Below are 10,611 nucleotides of genomic sequence, written 5' to 3'. Positions count from 1 at the left end.
CTTCTCCCTGGAGCCCGGGGACACTGGACCCACTACGTGCCAGCGCGAATGGAGCCTGGCCAAGAGCAAGGGTTCTTCTGAAGCCAGAGTGACGGGGTTCAGATCCCCACTCTGCCACTGATGAGCCATGTGTGACCCCGAGCAAGTGACTCAGCCCCTCTATGCCTCAGTTTCCCCACCCTGAATAGGCTTTCACAATACAACGTGCCCCCTGGCACATGGCAAATGGCAGTATCCTCTATCCAGATCCCTCCCTGGATGAAGAAATGAAGTGACTTCTCATCATCAGCCAGCCTGTTAGTGTGGGAGCTAGAGGTAAAAATGAAGGGCTCATTCTCCCCTGCCTGGAACTCTCTTCCACATTTTCAGAAATGAGAAGCTCGCTCCCTGGTCTTTGCAAAGTGAGTCACGTCCTGCCTGCTGGGCCCCGGCCCTGCGAGAGGGCCACCTCATGGATTCCGTGAGACCAGCTCTCCTGAGGACAGCAAGGACTCCAGGCACCTTCCAACGGACCAAGGACCCCTGACATCCAGTGGGCAGGGAAACACAAACCGAGGCGTCTGAGCATTTTTCTTGGGAGTCTGAAGTGGGACTCAGGGAAGGAAGGAGAGCAGAGGGAGCCTGAAAGGTCATGGGCTGCTGGCAGCTGGGGGTACGGAGCCCCCGAGCAGGGGAGACAGGAAGGAGAGGAGGCTGGGTGAGGGGTAGGGGCGGCCTGCAGAGAGAGAGAGAGGGAGGGAGGAGGTGACCCCAGGGCAGTGCAAGGAGACAGGACCCGTGCTCACAGGCAGGAGGGCTCCGGGGTAGGTGTAGACAGTGCTGCCGGGGAATTGGAGGGTGTCTGCTACTACCCATGGTTGCATTTCCCTCAGGTTCCCCTGTCCTGTGCTTAGCGCTTTGGGGATGCCTAGGGATCCCCGGCCCTTTTATTGCCCCACAGAGTCCTCACAGTAAGCACCTGCGAGTCTGTAATTTTAGCAACCTCCCCGCGGAGCCATCCTGCAATATAGTCATCAGACCTGCAGCCTTGCCCCAGTTTCTCCGAATCCTTGGCTCAGGCAAGAGCCGGGGTGGCTGGGCGGCTGTGCTGCTGGCTAACACGGACCATAGGTGGTTAGAGTGAGTAATTGACTTAATCACATGATCGGACCAGCCAGGACCCAGCTGCTAAGGAGGGCATCGTACTAGAGAAAGAGGGTCCCTCCCTCGCCTAGGTGGCAGACTCCAATGACACAGTCGACACAGTCAAGCAGGGTCCCTTTCATTGCCTACTTTCTAACTCACTGTCTTCTCCAGCCATAAAATTTTCCATTAACTGTGGACATGAGTTTCCTCCTTCTTGTGTTGACGAAGCACGTTGCTTGTTTTGGTTCAGGCTTTTGTTTCATTTTAATTTGTTATTTTAGGGTGTCGCATTCGACTCGGAACTCGCTTCTGCCATCATCCGACCACGTCGCCGGTTCATCAAGGCTGTGTCTTATTCTAAACTCCTGTTTTTCTAGGCCTGTGTCCTGAGCGACGGTCTGAGATGAGCTGACAAGTATGCCATTTTCATCGTAACACCATGTCAAAAATGAGAAGGGAGCTTTGTTCTTCCTCAGTACCACCACGGCCCCATGACAAGACCCACAGAGGCGAAGAGAAGGAAGAGGCCAGGGTGTGTGATCAGCCCAGGTAAACGGAAGCCCCATCAACCCAAGTGAGCAGGGTGGGGTGGTCAGCCCAGGGGAGCAGGGAGGGGTGGTCAGGTCAGCCCAGGTGAGCCAATGCTCTGGTTTGCATAAGACTAGCCTAGAAGAATGGATCCGGCTACCGAGGAATATGTACTTTCTGGTAGCGGTAATACAGACGGGCCACCATTTTGTTTCATTCAGGAGTGCTAACTCTGGAATCCTGAAGAATGAGTCATTCTGGACAAGTGAACTTTCTAGATGGTTAAAGGCTCGATTCTATATAAGTACCAGCGCATAGTCTCTTTTGGATTAAAACTTCTCAAATGTATCACACTCATGCCTGTTTTCTTTTCTTTTTTTTTTTTTTAAAGATTTTATTTATTTATTTGACAGAGATAGAGACAGCCAGCGAGAGAGGGAATACAAGCAGGGGGAGTGGGAGAGGAAGAAGCAGGCTCATAGCGAAGGAGCCTGATGCAGGGCCCGATCCCATAATGCCAGGATCATGCCCCGAGCCGAAGGCAGACGCTCAACCGCTCTGCCACCCAGGTGCCCCTCATGCCTGTTTTCTTAAACAGATTAAGCTAAATGTAATTAAGCTTTTCCTAATGACTGAGGCTCACCAATTGTCATTGTCATTATATTAATGCTCACTGGGCCTATAACTACGTAAGACTGTTTTCCCTACACGAAACAACCCCTAACTGTTATATTTTTGGATTTCTTAGACATTGAGGGGGGAAAGTTAGCTAGCTTAATTATTAAAGCAATATACACTGATGTTCCTGAGTGATATTCTAATTATTAATATTGATAAGGCCAGGGCACAACCAATCAGGACAGAAGTGAGACTTGGTACTGTAACAAGGTCTAGAAGGCCCGTGCTTTGCCAGGAGTTAAGCCTTTCATTGGTGGACCATATGGAGATTGCGAGGCTGGAGCAGGGCTGGGCAGCAAGGGTGTCTGGAGGGTACCAGTGTGTATATGTTTATTTTGTACAGTTAGCATTGCTCACACAGGCTGCCGACTGTCTCCTCTTAGGGTCGTCTGTTTGTCTGCCCTCATCTCCTGGCTTCTTATGTACTGTTTTTTATCTGTTTGGCCAGAAATCAGATGACTGACTCCACATTTAGAATTAAATGCACAAGAAGAATGGATAGAGCTGAACTGAGAGCCCAAAGTTTGTGCTAAAACCAAAATATGCAAATTCTGAAACATCTTCTTTTTTAATGTATCTTTTATTTTATTTTTTAAAGTAAGCTCTACACTCAACATGGGGCTTGAACTCACAACCTGAGATCAAGAGTCATACGCTCTACCAACTGAGCCAGCCAGGTGCACCTGAAACATCTTTTTTGACTACCCCCAAAATTTTCATTTCCTTTCTGACTTTCAGCTATGTCCGCTGAAGTGAGGCACTAACATAACTAAATCGTCATATTAAATAATCTGCTTGCAGAGTGTTCGGCCATATCCACCCCAAATCAGTAGGGATGCCCATGCTTTCTCTCTCACCAGCCTCCCTGGAAAGATTCCCAGTCTAATAGGGTATCTTCTGATTCATCCTTTCCCCTAGAACTCAGCATGTAGGGTGTCTACCAGCAGGCACGTTCTGCCATCATATCTACCATCATATCTACCCTTTTTCTAGTAGCCCACATAAAAAAAAAACACCTGGACCAAAACCCTGGTTTTGGGAAATTATCTTCTCTATTATTAGTTTAAGTATTAACAAAACTGGAACAAAATTCCTAGCAACATGTACAGCCCAGCCTGCCATTAACATTCTGAGCCCCTTATCTGTATAAACGCACCATAAGACCTGCTGTTGGAATGGGTCGTCCTATTTGCACCTGCCGGCTAGGCCTTCTACTCCTTGGAGCAGGCCGGAGTCTTGCCTGTATCCTCTCACATGCTCCACCCCCACTTGCCTTCTGTAGGACAGGTACATGCCTTTCAGCTCCACCCCAAAACTGGTCAGTAAGCAATTCCAAATCTGTACTGAGTTCTGACTCTCCCCTTCCACCCCAGCGAATGGTTGTGTCACTAGGCTGTATCAGTTTCCTTTTGCTGCTGTAACAAACTACCCCAAACTCAGTGATGAAAACAACATAATTTGTTCTCGTACAGCTCTGGAGGTCAGAAATCCAATATCAGTTTCACTGGGCTCAAGTCAGGGTGTTGACAGGACAAGTTCTTTCTGGAGACTCTGAGGGGAAAATCCGTTCCCTCATCCTTTCAAGCTTCTGTAGCCACTGGCCGCCCTCCCGGAATCCCTCCCATCTCGTTTCAACCATCACATCTCCTATTTTCTCGTTTCAACCATCACACCTCCTACTTCCTCCTTGGATCTTCTTGCTTCCTTCTTATGAGGATCCTTGAGGTTGCATGTAGGACCCACCCCCAAAATCCAAAATAATCTTCCCCATCTCAAGATCCTTAATCCCATCTGCAAGTCTCTTGTGACATTCACAGGTTCCAGGGACTAGGACATGGACATTTGGGACAAGGGCAATATTCAGCCTACCCCAAGGAAGGATGTAGGGACCCACCAAGCTAAATGAAACTTTAAGCCACTGAAAACTGGATTTAGACTCAATGTCATGAAACACACCAGGAATGATGGGGGCAGTGGGGAAACAAGATGGACAAGGGCTGATCTGTGGGGAGAATACCTATTACTGGGCACTTCTCTGAGCTCTTAATGGTCACAATGGTATGACCAGGGTCAGCTAGTTGGACTGCCACAGCAACCCAGTAACCTCAAAAAGTGTCAGTAGCACATTAGGAGAGGGTGTCAAAGACCCAGTGTGGTCAATCTTCCAGGAGCGGGCAGGACCAGCACCCCTCGATGAGCATCAAGAGAGACAGAGGAGTCACCAAACACAAGTCTGGCATGGGGGGGCAGCCTCTGCTTTAGAAATGTAGAGACCTTTGCCTTGTGCCCACGCACACCTCTGCGATATTGATCTAAGAGTGAAAAGGAGAATGTAACAGATATACTGAAATTTAGTCTTTAAGGTTTTTTCACTTCAGTAAAGGAAGCTTCACTTATTTATTTATTTTTTTTTACCAACACCACCACCAAGAAAATTAGAAATGCTGGATAAATTAGGTTTTTTAAAATATTTTATTTTTAAGTAATTTCTGCACCCAATGAGGGGCTTGGAACTCACAAGAGTTGCACACTCCTCTGACTGGGCCAGCCAGGAGCCCCAAGGACAAATTAGTTTTTTGAAAAATCTCTTGGAAAGCATCAGAGCTCGCCAAGGCAGGGATATATAGACAGGATAATATGTCCCCAGAGGTTGGGTTTGTCCCAGGAATGCAAGGTTAGCTTAACATCCAAAAATCAATGCAACAAAAAATGGAAGAAAAAGATATTAGAAACATTTCAACACATGCAGAAAAAATCAATCAATAAAATTCACCATCCAAAAGAGAAAATTAAAATCCACTTATGATTAAAAAAAGAAAAAAACCTCTTAGGAAACTAGGGGAAGGGAGGAATTTTTTCAATCTGATAGAGAATGTCTACAAAAAAATTCTACAGCAAACATCGTACTTAAGGGTGAAATAATGGAAGCTTTCCTCTGATACCAGGAAAGAGACTAGGACACTTGCTACCCCAACTTAAAATTTAAAATTTACCTGAAGGTCAGGCCAGTGCAGTAAAGGAGGGAAAGCTTTAGGGATTAGAAAGGCAGAAATACAACCGTCTTATTCACAGATGCCGTAACTGGGTACATAGAAAATCCAAAAGTATCAGCAAATATATTATTACAATTAATAAGTGAGTATACAAAGTTGATTATACAAGGACAGGATACAGAATGCAATTGTATTTCTATATAACAGCAACAGTTAGAAAGTAAAACCTAAAAAAAATTTTTAAGTAAACTCCATACCCAACATGGGGCTCAAACTCACAACCCTGAGATCAAGAGTTGCACACTCCACTGACCGAGCCAGCCGGGCCCCCCGCGGTGGTATTTTATACAGTGGGATGAATTAGCTACTGCTACAGGCAGTTACACGGAGGAATCTCGCAATATGTTCAATGAAAGGCGGCAATCACAGAAGAATAAATAAAAAATGATTCTATTTATATAAAGTTCCAAAGCAAGCAATACCAATCTCTGGTGGTGGAGGTGACTGGAAGGGACACAAGGGGCCTTCTGGAGAGCCAGTGAGGATTCCAACCTGGGTGTTGAGTTGAGATGATTGCGTGAAGTGTACATGGATGGTTTATGCAATCACCAATGTGTAGAACTTCAATTACACAGTTAGTAACGAAGGAAAACCATTTGGCAGTTCCTCCAGAAGCTAAACAAAGAATTACCATATGATCCAGCAATTCTACTTTTTTTTTTTAAGTTTTGATTTATTTTTTCATTCAAATAATCTCCATACCCAATGTGGGGCTCGAACTCACCACCCGGAGACCAAGCATCTCATGATCTTCTGACTGAGCCAGGAGCCCCTCCGCTTCTTGATACACACCCAAAACAATTGAAGGCTGGGACTCAAATACTTGCACACCCATGTTCACAGCAGCGTTCTTCGTAATAGCCGAAAAGTGCAAACAGCCCAAATGTCCTCTGACAGATGTATGGATAGACCGAATGTGGCATGTATATACAATGCCGTATTATTCTGCCTTTAAAAGGAAGGAAAGTATTTGTATTTATTTACTTTTTCCAAATTTATTGATAAAAAATCGACATCTAACATTGTGTAAGTTTAAGGTGGACACTGTAGTAGGTTGATATGTGTAGATATCCAAAAAAAAGTCATTGCCACTGTAGCGCGAGCTAGGGATTGCACTACACCCCGGGTGAACCTGGAAAACATGCCAAGTGAAAGACGTCAGATGCAAAAGGACACACACAGTGTGATTCCACTTACGGGAGGTACCTGGAGCAAGCAGAGTCATAGACGCAGAAAGTAGAAGAGAAGTTACCAGAGCCCAGGCGCAGGGGAGCTGTTGAGTGGGTCCAGTTCCTACTTGGGAAGATGGAAAACTTCTGGGGAACAAAACTTCTGGAGATGGATGGTAGGGGTGGCGGCACAACATTGTCCATGTGCTTAATACACTTAAAAATGGTTCCGGTGTCCTGTTCTGGATCTACTGCACCTGCTGAACTGTACGGTTAACGGGGCTAAGACGGGGATTCGAGAGTACGCTTATCGTGAGGAAAAAACAAAACACGATAAAATGACAAAAATCAAATAAAATAATGAACAATTAAAAATAAAAACGGCGGGGCGCCTGGGTGGCTCAGTCGGTGAAGCGTCTGCCTTTGCTGGGGTCATGATCCCAGGGTCCTGGGATCGAGTCCCGCGTGGGCTCCTTGTTCGGCGGGAAGCCTGTTTCTCCCTCTTCCCTCCCCACCTCACCCCTGCTCATTCTCTTTCTCTCTCAGATAAATAAATAAAATCTGTAAAATAAATAAATTAAATTAAAAAAATAAAAATGGCTAAGATGGTAAGTTTTATGTCATGAATATTTTACCACAATTAAATTTTTAAAATTTTTGTGGTTAGAATGGTAAATTTTACTCCATAGAGAGTAGTAAGATAGAGTAAAACTTACATATATAATATGTTATACATATATTTATAATCACAATTAACAAGTGAATTATGAACAATTCTTTGTCCATTGATGTGCAAACATAGATCAAATGGGCAACTGCCTACAAGAATACAACGTGATGTCTCTTAGAAAGAGACAAGCAGAATTATCCTGTAATTTTTAAAGAAATTGAATCAACAGTTTAAACACATCTTCACAAATCAAAAGCAGGCCCGTGAGGTATTACGAGAGTGTTTTCTCAAACATTTGAGACACAAATGATTCTGAACTTACACAAAACACAGCCTAGAGCAGGGATAGGTAAACCACAGTTTGTGGGCTGAATTGGCCCTGTCTGTTCCACCCCCGTCTGTGGCCACTCTCATACGCTAACTAGCGTGGTGAGTAGCTGTGCCAGGGACCATAGACTCTGCAAAGCCTCATGTGTTTACCATCCGGCCCTTTGCAGAAAACATTTGCCAATAAAAGAGAACTCTCTCCAACTCATTTTATAAGGCCAGTGTATCCTTAGCACCAAATTCTAACAAGGAGAGCATAATAAGGAAACATTATAATATCAGTCATGAATTTAGATACAAAAACCCTAAACAAAACAGGAATGAATGAAGGAAGGAAGGAAGGAAGGAAGGAAGGAAGGAACGAACGAACGAACGAATGAATGAGTGAACAAACAAGCTTCCTAAGACTTTCTGAGTTTTTAGTCTGTATTCCCTGGGCCTGCTTGGTTCCTTAGGTAAGTGTCATCTTGTCATTGATCAATCTCTTTTAGTTCATTTACTCACCTGTGGAAGGCACCATTGCTGACTCACCATCCCTTTTCCTTTGCCCACATCCCAGCTCCTCTTGTGGCTAATAATAGCCACACCACTCACTTTTAGCCAATGAGACATAAAGGGAAATCGGCTGGGGAGACTCCTAGGAAAGCTTGCTTGCTTGCTTGCTTGCTTTCCTTTTTTTTTTTTAATAACAGTTTCTTTCTTTTTTTTAAGATTTTATTTATTTGACAGAGAGAGCGAGAGAGAGCACAAGCAGGGGGAGTGGCAGAGGGAGAAGGAGAAGCAGGCTCCCCACTGAGCTGGGAGCCCAAAGTGAGGCTTGATCCCGGGATCTGGGATCATGACCTGAGCCAAAGGCCGACGCTTAATGGACTGAGCCACCCAGGCACCGCAAAGCTCTTGCTTTCTTATAAAAACAGGCAAGAGAAGAGGAGAGCTTGCCAACATCGTTTCTTCCTCTTTCTTTGGTCCTAAAATCAGGTCTGATGCGTGGAGCCGTGGCAGCTATCTTGCGACCATGAAGGTAAAAAGCCAGCATGTTAATGATGGCAGAGCAGAATGAGAGGAAGAATTCGGGTCCTCAATGGCTTCACGGAGCAGCTGACGCACCGCCAGCAACTGCCTCTAGACTTCTTGTTATCTGAGGAAATGACCCCTTTTGTCTGGGTCTCCGGTAGTTGGGAGATCTGTCACGTGCATATGGAAGCATTCCTAAGAGATACATCCACAAATATACAATATTTCTGCCACTTTTCTAAGCTATGCTTTCACAGAGCTTACATTCTGGTTGGAGGAAACCAATATTAAAAATAAATTAAAGAAATAAAAATAAATAAAAAATCAATAATAAAAATTGGGGCGCCTGGCTGGTTCAGTCAGTGGAGCATGCGACTCTTGATCTCAGGGTCATGGGTTCAAGCCCCACGTTGGGCTCCATGCTGGGCATGGAGTCTACTTAAAAAAAAATTTTTTTTTAAATTTTATTTCAAATGGCAATAAATTTATTAAGAAGATAAAGCAGCATAATGGCATGGAAGATAAAGGAAGGGAAGGAGGAGGACATCAGTCGGGTGGTCAGGGCAGGCCTCTCTGAGGTGACATTTGAGCTGAGGCCTGACTGAGAAGAAGCAGCCAGGTAAAGAGCTGGGGGTGGGGTTCCTGGCAGAGCAATCAGCAAAAACCTGAAGGTGGGAAGAAACACAGCAAGCGTGAGGGTCCCCCCCACACCCAGCCCATTAACAGACCCTGTCAAGTCTACCTTCAAAATATTTCTGACCACCTTCCTTCTCCTGCACATTGCTACCAGCCTGGCCTACGGCACCAGCTCCCTTGCTTGGACACCTGTAGTGGCCTCTGCCTGGTCTCGTACTTCTGCTCAGGTCCTCCCTTATAGTCTATTCTCCAAGTGGCCATAGAGAACCTTCTAAAACATGAACCAGCTCATTGCAATCCTTGCTCAAAACTATCCAATGTCTTTGGTCTCACTCAGGATAACAGCATTTCCTACCACTCTGCCCCCTTTCCTGCTATTCTCCTATAAAATGTGCTCTCACCACAGGACCTTTGAACGTGCTGTTTCTCTGCCTGGAAGGCTCTTTCCCCCAGATATTCAATTGACTCCTCCCTCAGCCCATTCAGCTTACTGGTGGAGGGACATCTCTTAAGAGAAGGTCTCTCTGGCCACTCATCCTAAAACACCCAGCTGTCACTCCCAGTCCTTCCTATTTCTTCTTGTGCCATCATTCTAAAGAATGATCAAATTTTCTTTTTTAAGTCTGAATCTGATCTTTATTCCATATTAGAAGTTGTTAGCATTAAGGATGGGGAGAGTTTGAGTGCATTCTTAAAGTACATGCATTCCCTTCCTTCACTCCTAGGTTTGCTCAGGTGCCAGGCTGCTACTTTACATCCCCTATTCTTGAATACCTCATAGAAATAAAAATGTAGGGACACCTGGGTGGCTCAGTCGGTTAAGCATCCAACTCATGGTTTCCACTCAGGTCATGAGCTCATGCGTCATGGGACTGAGCCCCGCGTCTGGCTCCGCACTCAGCAGCGAGTCTGCTTGGGATTCTCTCTCTCTCCTGCTGCCCCTCCCCCTTATTTGCAAGCACTTTCTCTCTCTCCCTCAAATAAATAATCTTTAAAAAAAAAAAGAAAGGAAGAAAAATGTATTTTTTAGATGTCTTATTTAATTTTGTGGCTATATTCTTTTTCTCCAGCCCCTTGGTTCCAATTTCTCTAAGCCCAGATTTCAACACTTCCATATTCGTGAACCTGAATTGGCTTTGAACAAACCATTCATATCCTTATAATTTGCAGACAGACCACCTGTGGGGGGAGGGGGTTGGGTAAAGAACCTAGTGTCCTTGGAAGTATTAGATTTAAACTAGTGAGAGCCCAAATTTACTTCCTACTTAATTCATTGATCTTCCTTCTTAATTAAAAAAAAAATGTTAGGGGCGCCTGGGTGGCACAGCGGTTGAGCGTCTGCCTTTGGCTCAGGGCATGATCCCAGCGTTGTGGGATCGAGCCCCACATCAGGCTCCTCTGCTCTGAGCCT

The sequence above is a fragment of the Ailuropoda melanoleuca genome, chromosome 11 (assembly GCF_002007445.2).
Source record: "Ailuropoda melanoleuca isolate Jingjing chromosome 11, ASM200744v2, whole genome shotgun sequence".
Lineage (NCBI taxonomy): Eukaryota > Metazoa > Chordata > Mammalia > Carnivora > Ursidae > Ailuropoda > Ailuropoda melanoleuca.
Note: the sequence above shows the minus strand (reverse complement) of the source record.